This window comes from Eupeodes corollae, chromosome 2 (assembly GCF_945859685.1).
Source record: "Eupeodes corollae chromosome 2, idEupCoro1.1, whole genome shotgun sequence".
Lineage (NCBI taxonomy): Eukaryota > Metazoa > Arthropoda > Insecta > Diptera > Syrphidae > Eupeodes > Eupeodes corollae.
The window spans coordinates 94,457,017-94,471,411 of NC_079148.1; positions in this window are offsets into that span (position 1 = coordinate 94,457,017).

Consider the following 14,395-nt stretch of genomic DNA (forward strand, 5'->3'; position numbering starts at 1 on the left):
GTTTGTTTATGATACATTTTAGTTAATCAATACAATAAGCTTTTTATATTCGAGTACAACGTTGAATGATTTATTTTAGCAGATAACATTATAGTGACTGCTTGAATAACAACAACTTGACTATGCTTGAACATGGCTGGAATAATATGTTCCAAGGGCTCCAACAGCTCAGATTAATTTTGTTGGTACTTGTTGGCTCATTTACACTAATCGAAAAACTTTGTAAGTGTTACTAGTTGTCGAACATTGACTAATTGCTTATGGAGTCAAGTCATTAAGCAATGAACTACGCTTATAAAGCGAGTTAGTCCTCCGATGATCGGTTGACATCCGTAAAAATTTAATTCCAGCCATGTGGTACTTACTTACTTAAGGTGACGCTACAGTCTGGGGCGGACCTGGGCCTCTACCACCATGCGTCTCCAGCCAGCTCGGTCCCTAGCTAGCTGTGTCCAGTTTCGCACACCAAGTTGGTTGAGGTCCTCTCCCACCTGGGTGCGCCACTGCGCCGTCCCTCGGGATTGGATTCGATGACCTTCCGGGCTGGAGCGTTGATGTCCATCCACTCTACATGACCTAGCCGTCTAAGCCGTTGGACTTTAATTCTACTAACTAGGTCAGTGTCGCTGTACAGCCCGTACAGTTCGTCGTTATATCTTCTCCTCCATTCTCTATCTATGCGTACGGGACCAAAAATCACCCGAAGAATTTTTCTCTCGAAGCATCCTATTCCTAAGACGCTCTCATCTTTCTTTGACAGGGTCCAGGCCTCAGCGCCATAAATGAGAACCGGGATGATGAGTGTCTTATAGATGGTGATTTTACATGCTCGAGAAAGGACTTTACTTCTCAATTGCCTTCTAAGTCCAAAGAAGCAGCGATTTGCAAGAGTTATTCTTCGTTTGATTTCAGCGCTGGTGTCGTTGTCTGCATTAATAGCGGTGCCTAGGTAGACAAAGTCCTTAACTACCTCAAAGTTATAGCTGTCCATGGTGACGTTTTGTCCAAGACGTCGTCGTTCAGTGTCCTTTTTTGATGACAGCATATACTTGGTCTTGCCCTCATTGACCACTAAACCCATCTTCTTCGCTTCCGTCGCAATGCTCAAAAACGCTCCACTGACATCACGCTTTGATCTTCCAATTATGTCAATATCATCTGCGTATCGAAGTATTGGATGGACCTTTGGAAGATTGTGCCTCTAGTGTTGACGGTTGAGTTTTGCACAATTCTTTCCAGAACGATGTTAAAGAAGTCGCATGACAGTGCATCGCCTTGTCTAAAACCTTTTTTGACATCAAATGCATCGAAGAAGTCTTTTCCGACCTTGGTAGAACTGCGTGCATTTCCATCGTCATTCTGCACAAACGGATAAGTTTGACAGGGATGCCAAAACTAGACATTGCTCGGTAGAGTTCTTCCCTATAGATGTTGTCATACGCGGCTTTAAAAACAATAAAGAGATGGTGGGTATCGATTTGAAGCTCCTGGGTTTTTCCAAGATCTGCCGTAGTGTGAATATTTGGTCGATAGTGGACTTTCCTGGTCTGAAGCCATACTGAGGACCAATCAGGTTGTTGACGAATGGCTTCAGACGTTCACATAATTCGGCAGAGAGGATCTTATACGCAATGTTAAGGAGACCGATGCTTCTGTAGTTGGTGCAGTTAAGAGGGTCTCCTTTCTTATGTATCGGGCACACTATGCTGAGATTCGACTCATCGGGCATGCTTTCTTCGGATCATATTTTGCAGATGAGTTGATGCATGCTCCCTACCAAGTCATCGCCTGCTGCTTTGAATAGTTCGGCAGCGATGCCGTCAGCTCCAGCAGCTTTGTTTGACTTAAGTTTAGATATAGCTATCTTCACTTCGTCAAGGTCAAGTTCTTAAGAGGTTATTAGAGACTCGATCGGAAAAGGACATGGCAGTCTCTTGCGATTGTAGCTGTCTAACGTCGAAACTTCTCACAGTACTTCCTTGTTTTATCTTGGATCTGGATATGCGTAGCCGTACCCTGGCTACGGATATCCAGGATATACAAATCTATATATTTTGAAATAAGATACGATTTCATCCAATTCTATCAGCTGTTGAAAGCCCTGTTAGGTCTTGGTGTCTAATCAAGTCGAATTTAGCTTTTGAAACAGTGCTAAGGTCTTCAAATATTTGATCAGAAATTTAATTTCACTTTAAACACTAAAATGTTTGATTTAACTATTCAGTACTTGAAAACCCTCATAAATTACGGTTAAATTTTCGTTGTACCTCAAATACGTATGAAATAGTAGGATCATTTCAGTTACTATTCATTTGTAGTTCTAATTTATCTCGAAGAAAGTTTACCAAGAACTATATTAACAGAGGCATAAATATTCCATGAATTGGCTTTGAGAAAATAAAAAAATTGACGCTCGCACTGCTCTCACTTGCTCTTAAAATAACACACAAAACGTTACTAGTTCTTTTTCTAGGGAGACACAGACACATTCCCGAAAAACCCAATCCAAAATCCTGAAAAAATTGCTCATGGCCAACAAAAATTAAAACCAGAAATCCGGAAAAATTTTATAAGATGAAAACTTTACGCATTTTTTTCATTTTATATCATTTTCCTGATTTTTTTCGAAATTTCAGATCTTCTGGATTTTGAGTTTTCCAGATTACGGAACACTGTCCCCAACCCTTCTTTCTGTCTTTACTAAGCCGCAATATCTTCCTCTCACTATACATTTGCTTCGCCGGCCTGTTTACACTTTTTGTAACGCAATCGCCAACTTACTCCCCAAGTCAAACGTGCCTAAAAAAGTTGCATTTCTTTAATTTACCTAAATAGTTTCTTTTTGTCAGCAATAAAATTTTGCGGAGATCTTTTTAATTTTAATTATTGTTGCTTAAATTTGAAGTTGGTCATAACTTGTCAAACTCAGCTGTCATTCGACAACGCCACTAGTCGTTTGGACACGCTTCAATAGACAATTTTTCTATAATATTCTCACAGCAGGAAGATTACATTCAATTTGTAGCTTGTGATCAAATGATAACCAATTTTTGTTGTCCCAAAATTATAGCTGAAATACCAAATTTGCAGTCTTTTTAAGGTCAATCGATTAAACATTGCAAAATTCAAACGCCCAATCTTTAGGAGGACTCAATGAATGTGTGGGGAATTTTCTAAGACGAATCTATTGAGAACAACTTGTTTCGCTTGAAGGATATTTATTTAATGATTTGACAAAGATGTACATCGATAACGAGAACTAAAAAAGAATAACTTTCGGTTGAATCATTCGATCATAAGGCCCAATCATATTCTAAACAACGATTTCTATGTACATTGACATAAGTAAATGACGAGTGCTTTCAGTTAGGCATAGTGCGATAGAAGATCGGCCAGTCTGATCGAGTAATTGCCCCGATTACGTTTTTCTAAAATAAATAAAGATTGTTATAATTATAGCGGTAATGTTTGTTTCATTTTAATAGATAATAAACATTAAGTATTTGGCGAAGTTAATAGTGTTGATAAAATAAATAGTCTTTTGAAGAACATCGAACATTTACATTTTTGAAAAGTAATAAGATTAAATGATGTTTTTTTTTTTAAATTCTCATTCTTATAAAATAATACGAAAGTTTGCATGAAATGAATTTAAAATGTGAAAATTTGCATGCAATTATTCATATAATGCATTATACATTAAAATATACATTAATATGATTATATATGTATGTATTTGTACGAAATTACATTAAAAAACATAAATAGAGATATATATGCATGTTTTTATTTATAAATCGAGATCTGAAGAAAATTGTTTGGTTTTTATCTTTCATTTTTTTTATTTATTAAAATCATTGTTATCATGATCTCCAACGTCATCCGCGTCTTCGTCATGTTCCAAGATATATTTAGTCAAAAATGGACTCATATTAGAAGGTGATGAGACTCCCCTATATGGTAAACGGGCTAATTGTAGACCATCAATTCTTTTATTAGGTATTGGCATAACTTTCTCTATTTCGTATGGACCCCTAAATTTTGCAAATAGTTTCTTATTAATGCCAGGAGTGTTTATAATATTCTTTACCATTATGTAGTCTCCTTCTTTGTACACATGGGGGTTCTTATGGCGCTTACCATAATAAATCTTGTATAAGTTTTGACTTTTTTCTATATTTTCACTTGCTTTATTTCTCATGTCTTCGAATCTTACTCTTTTGGAATCCAATTTAACATTTAAAAACTCTTTGACGTTATCACAAAACTGTTCCTTCTGGTTCGTTCCGAACAAGAGTGTACTAGGCGAAAAACCTGTGCTACGGTTCAACGTATTATTAAGAGCGATTCGATTTTTGCAATATTCTTATCCCAACCATTCGTAGTACTAGGATCACATTCTTTGGGGAACATGGGAATAAGAATTCGATTTATTCTCTCTATTTGGCCATTAGATTTAGGAGAATGTGTTGCAACTTTTATTATGATAAATGTTATTTGCACTCATAAAATCTGAAAATTCCTTTGACGTAACACAACCCCCACGATCGGATATAATCCGATTTGGCCTTGAATAGTTTTCAAAATATGACTTTAAACAGATGATGGCTTTTTTAGTTTGGGTAGTTTAAACTGGATAAAGCTTTAAAAATTTTGTAAAACCATCTATTACGCAGCAAGCAAATATGGCCAAGTATTGACTTAAAACGGTCAAAAGGCTTGATATCACTGAGCAGACAAAGTATAAGCTCTACAATTGGAGTAATAACGGGACACTGCCTCATAGGTAGACATGCTCTGAGGCTAGGGGTCTACACAAATGACTTCTGTAGAAGCTGCATGGACGAGGAGGAAGAGGAAACAGTCCAACACCTTCTATGTACATGTCCAGCACTCTCTATTAGAAGGAATTACTTTCTCGGTAATCCCTTCTTCGATAATACCAGTGAACTGGCAACGATTGACACAAAACGTCTCTCTAACTTTATTAAAAGTACAAAATGGTTTGTTTAAATGCACTACTCCCCCATTAGTGGTATCACAATGGACCCTTGATGTCTACGTGTGTCAATGATATCTGGACAGCCACTCCAACCTAACCTAACCTATCTATTACGCAGAGAAGGTGTTTTTTGCTCCCAGTTGATATTGGACCAAGGTGGTCAATATGCAATGTGTCAAAGGGTAGATTTCCCTTAGGTATGGAATGCAAAATTCCTTGAATTTTTCCAGAATCAGGAGAAAAACAAATACATTTAAGACAAGTTTTAATATAATTTCTGATTTTATCCTTCATTTTAGGAAACCAGTAGGTTGTGGATAGGTGTTCGAAACACTTGTCGACCCCTAAATGGCACATTGCTTCATGATGAGTTCGAATCACCTGGTCTTCCAAATTTAGAGGGACATAAAAAAGAACCTTTTCTTTAGTTTTTCGGTATATTAGGCCATCTATCATCTGATACATTGGGCTTTCAGATTTTTCCAAATCTTTGATGATTAATAATATCTTAGGATCTTTTCTCTGCACTGCTGCTAAAACAAACTCAAATGATTCATCTTCAACGTGGAGTATATTAAATGATCTACTAAGAGCTTCGACGTGATTCATCATGTTCCCTTTACGGTGTTCTACCTTGTAGTCAAAACTTTGTAGCTCTAAGGCCCAACGAAAAATGAGCGGATTAATTGACCTTTTCTTTAGAGTAAGTGTCAGTGCTTGACAGTCTGTGGCTATTTTAAAAGGTATTCCAATGAGGTATATTTTAAACTGTCTTAAGGCGTAAATAATTGACAAAGTTTCAAGCTCGTAACTGTGGTATCTACTTTCAACTTCTGTGGCTCGCTTCGAAAAATAAAAAATCGGATGGAATTTGTTATCGTGTTGTTTTTGAAGTAAAACGGCACCAAAGCCTATACTACTCACATCACAGTGCAACTCCGTTACGTTACCAGGACTATAGATTGAAAGAACTGGAGATTGTAAAAGCCTGGTTTTTTAGTAAATTAAAAGATTCTATTTCATTAACACCAAACACAAGTTGCGTTTTTCTTCAAAAGGTCGTACAATGGTTTGGCTAAATTTGAGAAATTTTGTATAAATTTTCGAAAATATGAACAAAGACCCACGTAACTGTGAACCTCTCTTGTACTCTTGGGAATTGGAAAATTCCTTATAGCGTTGGTATTGGCATCATTTGGCTTTATACCATCTTTATTTATTTTATATCCCAGGTATTGAATTTCGGTTTGTAAAAAAGGACACTTGTCTAATCTAAGATCGAAACCATTTTGATAGATAGATAGATATTTTATTTTCATAGATAAATGCTTTTTACAAATTATTGTTTTTGTTTTTATAATACGCAGCTTGCTCAGAGATTTGATATTTAATTTATATCTTACAACTGAAAAATTTTATAATATTTTAAAGACATTTTGAATTGGAAATTACATTTGAAGGAAAACTATGATTAAAACCTTCATTTAATGTGTTTTATGCAGGGTTTTATATAAAAGGGAAAAAATGACTAAATAAAAATAAAACTTAAGATCTAAAGAAATTGCCAGGCTATGGGGCATAATATTTGCATTTTTAAATAGTAATTGTAACAGGGAATAAATAATAAATATATAGACAATATAAATAAATAAATTAATTAACATATAAGAAAATAAATAAATAAATAATGAATAATTTAAACAAAAAAAAAATAATAATACAACAAAAACATATATACATGTATATTTATAAATAAATAAATTATATATATTTATTGGTTTATTAAATTTTGTATTAATACATTTTTAGAATCGCTACATCTTAAATTAAATTTTTGGTTGAGAAATTCAATTTTTCTTGCAACTGGATATACACCGGTTTGTTTATGTAAGAGTTGAGTGGAAAAAAACCAAGGTAGATTTGCCATCATTTTCAAAGTTTTGTTTTGTGAAATTTGTAGTTTTTGAATGTGCGATTTTGCACAAGTTCCCCACACTGGACATCCATACAAAATTATAGCTTGAAAAACTACTTTACAGAGGATTATCTTATTTGCTTTACTCAGGGGTGATTTCCTACATATAAGGGGGTAAAGCATTCTAGTAGTAATACTTATCTTGTTTAGGGTTTTTGTGATATGGTCACGGAAAGTTAATGTCTTGTCTAAGTATACACCTAGATACTTGACAGAATTAACCCACGGGATATCACAATTGTTAATTTTAAGCTGACCAAGTGGTAAGGCACAGGCTTTTCTTTTTCTAGTGAAAAATATGGCCTGTGTTTTTTCAGCATTAAGCTTAATTTTCTATGATTTAAAATAATCGTAGATTTTGTTTAAACCATGTTGCAAGTCATTCTCAATTTCATGGCCAAAATTATTTGAGCTATAAATAGCGGTGTCATCGGCAAACATTGCTATTTCGCAATTCCAAATTTCTGGAAAATCAGCAACGTAGGTAATGTACAATAATGGAGCCAATACTGATCCTTGGGGTACACCCGACGATATATTTTTTAATGATGAATGTATGTTATTCATATTTACTTTAAATTGTCTGTTTCTGAGAAAACTTTGTATTATTTTTACGAGATATAAAGGACAACCAAATAACTTTAATTTATGAAGTATCCCGTCATGCCATATGCTATCAAAAGCCTTTTCAACATCCAAAAGGACAAGACCTGTAGACTGTTTTGCACTCATTTTTTCTTTAATGTATCTGCAAATTCTAAGGACTTGGTGTGAGGTGCTATGACCCTGTCTAAAACCAAATTGTTGGTCTGGTATGACATTCGAGGTGTCAAGAAAATACAGAAATTTAATTTTTATGACCTTTTCATATATTTTGCTTAAGTTACTGAGCAGACTTATTGGACGATAACTATTTGGGTTATTTGGTGGTTTTCCTGGTTTGAGAATCGGTGTGATCTTCGCGGTTTTCCATTTACTTGGAAAGTATTGCAACTTGATACAAGCGTTAATAATAAAGCATACAAATGTTATTCCTATGATTGGTAGCTCTTTAAGGTAAATATTTTTAAGAGAATCTATTCCTGGTGCTTTATTATTACGCATATTACGTATTATATCTTTTATGTCTTCGTTGGAAACCATTTTAAATTAAAACCTGAATGACTTCTTTTAAAATATCTAAATTTTCTTCTACAGTTTCTGTAGCAATTAAAAAATCGTCCGAATATGTCCAAATCTTACCTTTTGCAATCAAATCTTTAAATACTTGCTTAATAAACCGTTCGAACACAGATGGACCATTTTTAAGGCCAAATGGCATCTTTAAATATTCAAATTGCCCTAGAGGTGTCGTGAAAAACGTGTATTTATTTGAGTCTTCCGCCACATTAACGTGGTGGAAACTGGAAACCATCTTTTAAGTCGAGGGTTGTGATAAACTTTTTGTTCTTAAGACGATCAATGATATCCTCTTTGTCTCTTAAAGTTATCTTAAAGTTATCTTATTCAATTTGCGGTAATCAACGCAAAGCCTAAGCTCCCCACTCTTCTTCTGGACCAGAACTATGGGTGACGCAAATGAGGAAGTCGACTCGCGTATGATGCCTTTTTTCATTAAATTTTCTAAAATCTCTTGAAGTTTTATTTTATGCGGACATTAAAATGGAGTTTCTTAGGACAAAAATATTTGCATTTTTAAAAAATCATTTTAAATCTAAACTCAATAAATGATCTATAACGATTACATACATTCCCAAAAGATTGCATTCTTTTACAAGTCTGCTGCAGGGTCTGCAGTAACGGCTCGAATGGGTACTTGATTGCATTTTGTATATTTTTTAACCTTGTTTATGTAACAAAGTTTTAATGCATTCATATAGCCTACAAAAATTAATATCTATTAAGAGTAATACAAAAACTGTCTTAAATTCAATATTCTTTATTTATACATTTTCTCACTTATTTTATGATTTAACGATGTATGATGGTTTTATTTTTGCTAGAGTTGTCTACATAAGCATGTTTTCTTTTTCATTCTTAGTAAATAAAATCAGTCATATGCAGTAAACAATTTAATATCTATTTTACAGAAATAGATAAACATTGTGCAATCACATCATCAAAATATTGATAACAGCAGTAAGGAATTTTTCTAAGATTGCGTGTAATTTGGGTATGACTCAATTTTTAAAATAATAAAAAGCAATTTAATTTCACCGAAAATAATAATTATACGAAAACAATAAAATGGGAATGTTATGTAGTCTCAAATCTCAATTTTTAAACTGTCAGATTTCAATCTGTGTAAACAATTTTTTCTTAACATTTACACTTAAATCTAAGGTACGGCTATTTACGCTTTAAAGTGTGTTATAAATTCAAATTATTAAAGAGTAAATAAAACAAAATTATTAAAACAATAACGAACATATTTAACATGCATATGTACATAGTAGGGCGTACGTCATTAAATACAAACATATATGCAGTAAATAATTCAACATCATCACAGGTACAAAAAATAATAAAACAAAAACAAACTTTTAATTCGATATGCCAATGTTTGTGTCCAGAAGCGGACTGGCCCACCAGGCCCAATTGTCTGGATTTTGAACCGATGAAGTATTGTTAGGCTTCTTCCTCAGTACCTTGAGATTTTTGGTAAAGATTTTTTAACTCCGTCCGAAAAGTCGATTTAAAAAATTTCCGAGAAGGCACCATAACGTTTATATTGTCTTTTTATTTGCACAGCAAGTTTTTGAACCTTTCATAAATGACAGATTAATCTAAAATAAAAATACAGTAAAAGTTTGAAAATAACTATAATAATTTCAATTTTTAATTGGTTTGGAAAAATCATTTTCTTTGGTAAGTTTTCGAAAAAGTCCCAAAAGTTTTTTTTGATATCTACTCCGCCTCTGTACGTTCTTCATTGTTCATACATACATTTATGTAAGAACGTACGAATATTATTCAAATTATAATAAATAAACATTTGTTAGGAATAATATTTATGTAAAATGCTTCTGTTTGTTTAGAAACATCAGACCGAAATCAGACAACAATTTACAAACAAAAGTATATGTTTTTGTTTGCCAAAGTATTTTTTTTTTGATATTTTGAGACCTGAATTGTAAGCATATAGTTTTTAAAAAAATTGCGAAGCGTATTGACTCCGTAAGAATTTTATGATTGTGCATATTTTCAATTAAATGGGCGTAGTTTTTCTCTTATTATATTTTATAATATCTTGACTAAGGAAAAACAATATAGAGGCTTTTTGGAAGGTACTCCCTTCCAATTTTTAAAACCATTTTATTTTTATTAGCGAATTGCAAAAAGTAAAAACAAAAAATGAATATAAGTGTTAAATTCTAAATCGAGAAACAAACTAGAAGTGCAGAAATGTATTTTAATAAGCTGTCTTTAATAACCAACAAGTCATGTTCAATGCTGTATTAGGTCAATATTGAATGGGTACCACTATGACCATGTTCTAACAAGGTTTTGACAATCCTCACAATTATATTTAAGAGCTTTAACAAGTGCAAATTCAGGAAGCTTATGATGTTTCATACATAACCCTATCCTATGTACTTTACGAGTCAATAAAAATATAACTATCAAAAGACTAAAAACGGCGTTTTCTATTTAATTCAAATCTTGTGTTAATTTTGGGACAACCTTTATATGTATACTTGCCTTCGCCTATATACAAAATAAATACTTAGTACAAGTTTAAGAAACGGGCCAGAGAGAGTATATGTATTTTCTATCAGAATGACTTTTTCAACGTGAGCACGCCTATGAGCTATTCTTTATTCGTTTTAGACACATACCTAACTACACAACCAATATGCGATTTACAATTTAAACACACATGTTCTGCCTCTTTCTTATCTTCAGATAATTTATTTTCCATCCTGGTTCTTCTAATATGAAATTAAAATAAAGCTATCCAAAGGAAAAGGCTTTGAACGAACTAGTTGAATACACAATAAATCGTTTTCGTTAAGTATGCTTACAAGTATTTTTTATTTCCGGGATGAAATGTCCTAGGATGAGTTGTGTCTTTGGATGGATCGCGCGATTTTTTTGACAAATCAAATGGCATTTATATCTTTGAAGTCAAACTTATTTTACAGGTATATTTTAAAATCTTATATACTTAGGTACTTTTTTAAACAGACTCTTTGCATACAGGAGCAAGTTAGTGCGAGCCAGTCCTACATTTTATTTAAAAGGTATAGCAAAGTTTAAATAAAAACACACATAGGTTAGGTTAGGTTAGGTTATAGTGGCTGTCCAAGATGGAAACGGACACACTTAGGCCAGTTTAATGGCCCATTGTGATACCACATGAATCTTGAGGCTTCCTCCTAAGCTCAATGGAACCAGCTTGAGTTCCTTACGAAACGTGAGAGGCTGATTATACCGATATGATTTAGATAGTTTAAATCGTTAAAGAAGAATTCTCCTAGGTAATTCTTGTGCTTTCGAGCTAGAGCAGGGCATGTGCAGGGAAGATGAAGAACCGTTTCTTCCTCTTCCTCGACCATTCAGCTTCTGCAAAAGTCATTTGAGAATACGCCTAGTCTCGTGGCGTGCTTTCCTATTAGACAGTGTCCGGTTATGACATATTATCGAGCTTATATGCGATCTGCTTAGAGAGAGCAAGCACCTTGAACGTTTTAAATCCAGTGTTGGCCACATGTTTTTTGTGACTTGACACGTAGTGATGTTGTTCCACCTGGTGCCTGCCCTCCTCGCAGCGTCTGGCATTAGCAACAGTTTACAATTAGCGATTGGTATGCCAGTACTTGCCAAACGTGACTGGATGGGCTGTACTGTACCGGAATGTCTCTATGGCCCGGCACCCAGCAAAGGTAAATATTAAACTGTTGCGCCATCTCCATTAGAAATGATCGACAGTAATGCACTGTTATAGAGTTTGTAGAGACAGAGTCCAGAGATTTGATAGCGGCCTGGCTGTCAGAGAAAATACGGATATCAGATGTTGATATCACGTTTTATTTGATCCAAGACAAGACTTCTTTAATCGCCAAAAGTTCCGCCTGGAACACGCTACAAAGATTGGGAAGGCGGAATGAGAGACTTGATTTCAGTCGTTCAGAGTACACACCTCCACCAACCCCTTCTTTAGTTTTTGAGCCATCTGTGTAAAAATGGATTGACTCATCCTCCAAGAATGTCCTTTCCTCCCAAAAAGATCGGGTAGGTATAGAAATTTGGAAGTTTCTGTCGAATTGTAGTTGGGGGATGGTGTAGTCTGTGCAGTGCTTTGGAATTGATTTTAAGTACCTTAGAATTACGGAGTGGCCAATGTTGTTGTTAGTCCACTGCGACGAAGCATTGAGGCGAATAGCAGAGCTTGCAGCTATTTGTTTGATAAATATGTCAAGAGGTGTTAGGTAGAGTAAGGTGTCCAGAGCCGCAGAGTTGGTCGTGCGAAGCGATCCGCTTATACTTACATAGACAGGCTGAACGTTGGACTTTATTTAGCTTATCCCTGTTTATACCTTTCTCTAAAGAAGTCAGCCTTACTGCCACACCGTACATTAAATCGGGCTGATTACCGATGTGTATAGCCAATGCGTGATTCTGGGTTGTAAACCCCATTTATTACCAATAGCTTTTTTGCAAGAAAAGAGAGCTACAGTAGCTTTTTTGACTCTTTCCTGTACGTTGCGTTTCCAATTTAGTTTTTTGTCTAAGACAAGACCTAGGTATTTAGCCTCGTGTGAGAATTTTAATTGGATTCCTTTAATGTAAGGAGGGTTGACAAATGGAATTTTGTATCTCCTCAAAAATAAGACCAGATCGGTTTTGTGTGGGTTAACACCCAGTCCACACCGATCATCCCAAAGTATTAGTCTATCCAAGGCATTTTGTAAGAGTTCTTTTAGAATATTAAGATGTTTTCCTGAAACTGCTATAGCAACGTCGTCCGCAAAGGCTATCACTCTGAAACCCTCTGCATCCAGACTAGTTAGGATTTCATTCACCACTAGGTTCCAGAGGAGAGGTGATAGAACACCACCTTGCGGTGTCCTTCTACTAACAAATCGTCTGCTAGAAGAGTTGTCCAGTTTTGAGTTAATTATTCTGCTAGTAAGCATTAAATGAATTAGCTCCCGAAGCGCACTCTCTACATTTAGAGATGTCAGTGCAGAAGTGATTGCAAATGTGTCCACGTTGTTAAAGGCACCTTCGATGTCAAGGAAAGCAACCATAGTGAACTCTTTATGATGGAAGGAATATTCGATGGTGCGTACTAAATTGTGTAACGCTGTTTTTACTGATTTAGTCTTACAGTAGGCATGTTGAGACGAAGACAGAAGTCTTGTATCGATACGTGCCCTTAAATGGATATCAATCAACCTTTCCAGGGTCTTAAGAAGGAATGATGATAGACTTATTGGTCGTAAATCTTTAGGATTGACTTGGGAGCATTTACCTGCTTTAGGTATAAAAACAACTTTAACTTCTCTCCATGCCGAGGGAACATAGACCAGGTAAAGACAGCTGGTAAAAATTGCCTCAAGGATTGGTGCAATTATATCAGAAGCCTTTTGTTATTCGGCTGGTATTATTCCATCTGGTCCTGCAGCTTTAAATGGTTTGAAGCTGTTGAGAGCCCATTGTGCTTATCCTTTGTGATCAGACCTTGTGGATATGTTGTATTTGAACTTGAACGTATAAAACTGTTGCAAGTTTCGGTAAGAGAACTACCAGGAAAGTGAGTGTTCAATAGTAAGTTCAGCGATTCATTACTTGAATTTGTCCAGGAGCAGTCTGTATTTTTCAAGCAGCTTTGCATAGCTGGATTAGTTGAAAGAATTTTCCGTAACCTAGAGGCTTCAGAAGTTTCTTCTATCATGCCACAGAAGGATCGCCAAGAAGATCGCTTGGATTTCCTTAGTGCCTTCTTGTAGATTCTTAGGGATATTTTGTAGGAGTCCCAATGAGAGGCTAGTCTTGAAGCTTTTTCCCGGTTGAAAAGTTTCCTGCATTCCTTCCTAAGCGAGTCTCCTTCTTTAAACAGACTCTTTGCATACAGGAGCAAGTTCCTACGAGCCAGTTCTGCATTTTATTTAAAAGGTATAGCAAAAAAAAAACACACATGAAATTCAGAAAAATGCATTAAATCTTTTTTTGAATCAGTAGTGCTGTCCATAAGTAATTAACCCTAGACCCGTGTACTATAAAATTTCTACTTATCGTGCACTTGGGGACTGTGTGCCCAAGTGTAATTTTCATACAAAATGTGAGACAGTTGTGCTGAAAAGCCGATTTTAATTTAAAAAAAAAACTAATTAATTGATAGTTTATTGAAAAATGAATTGAAATATATAATACAAATGGAATGAATAAGCATGATAATTAATATTTTACAA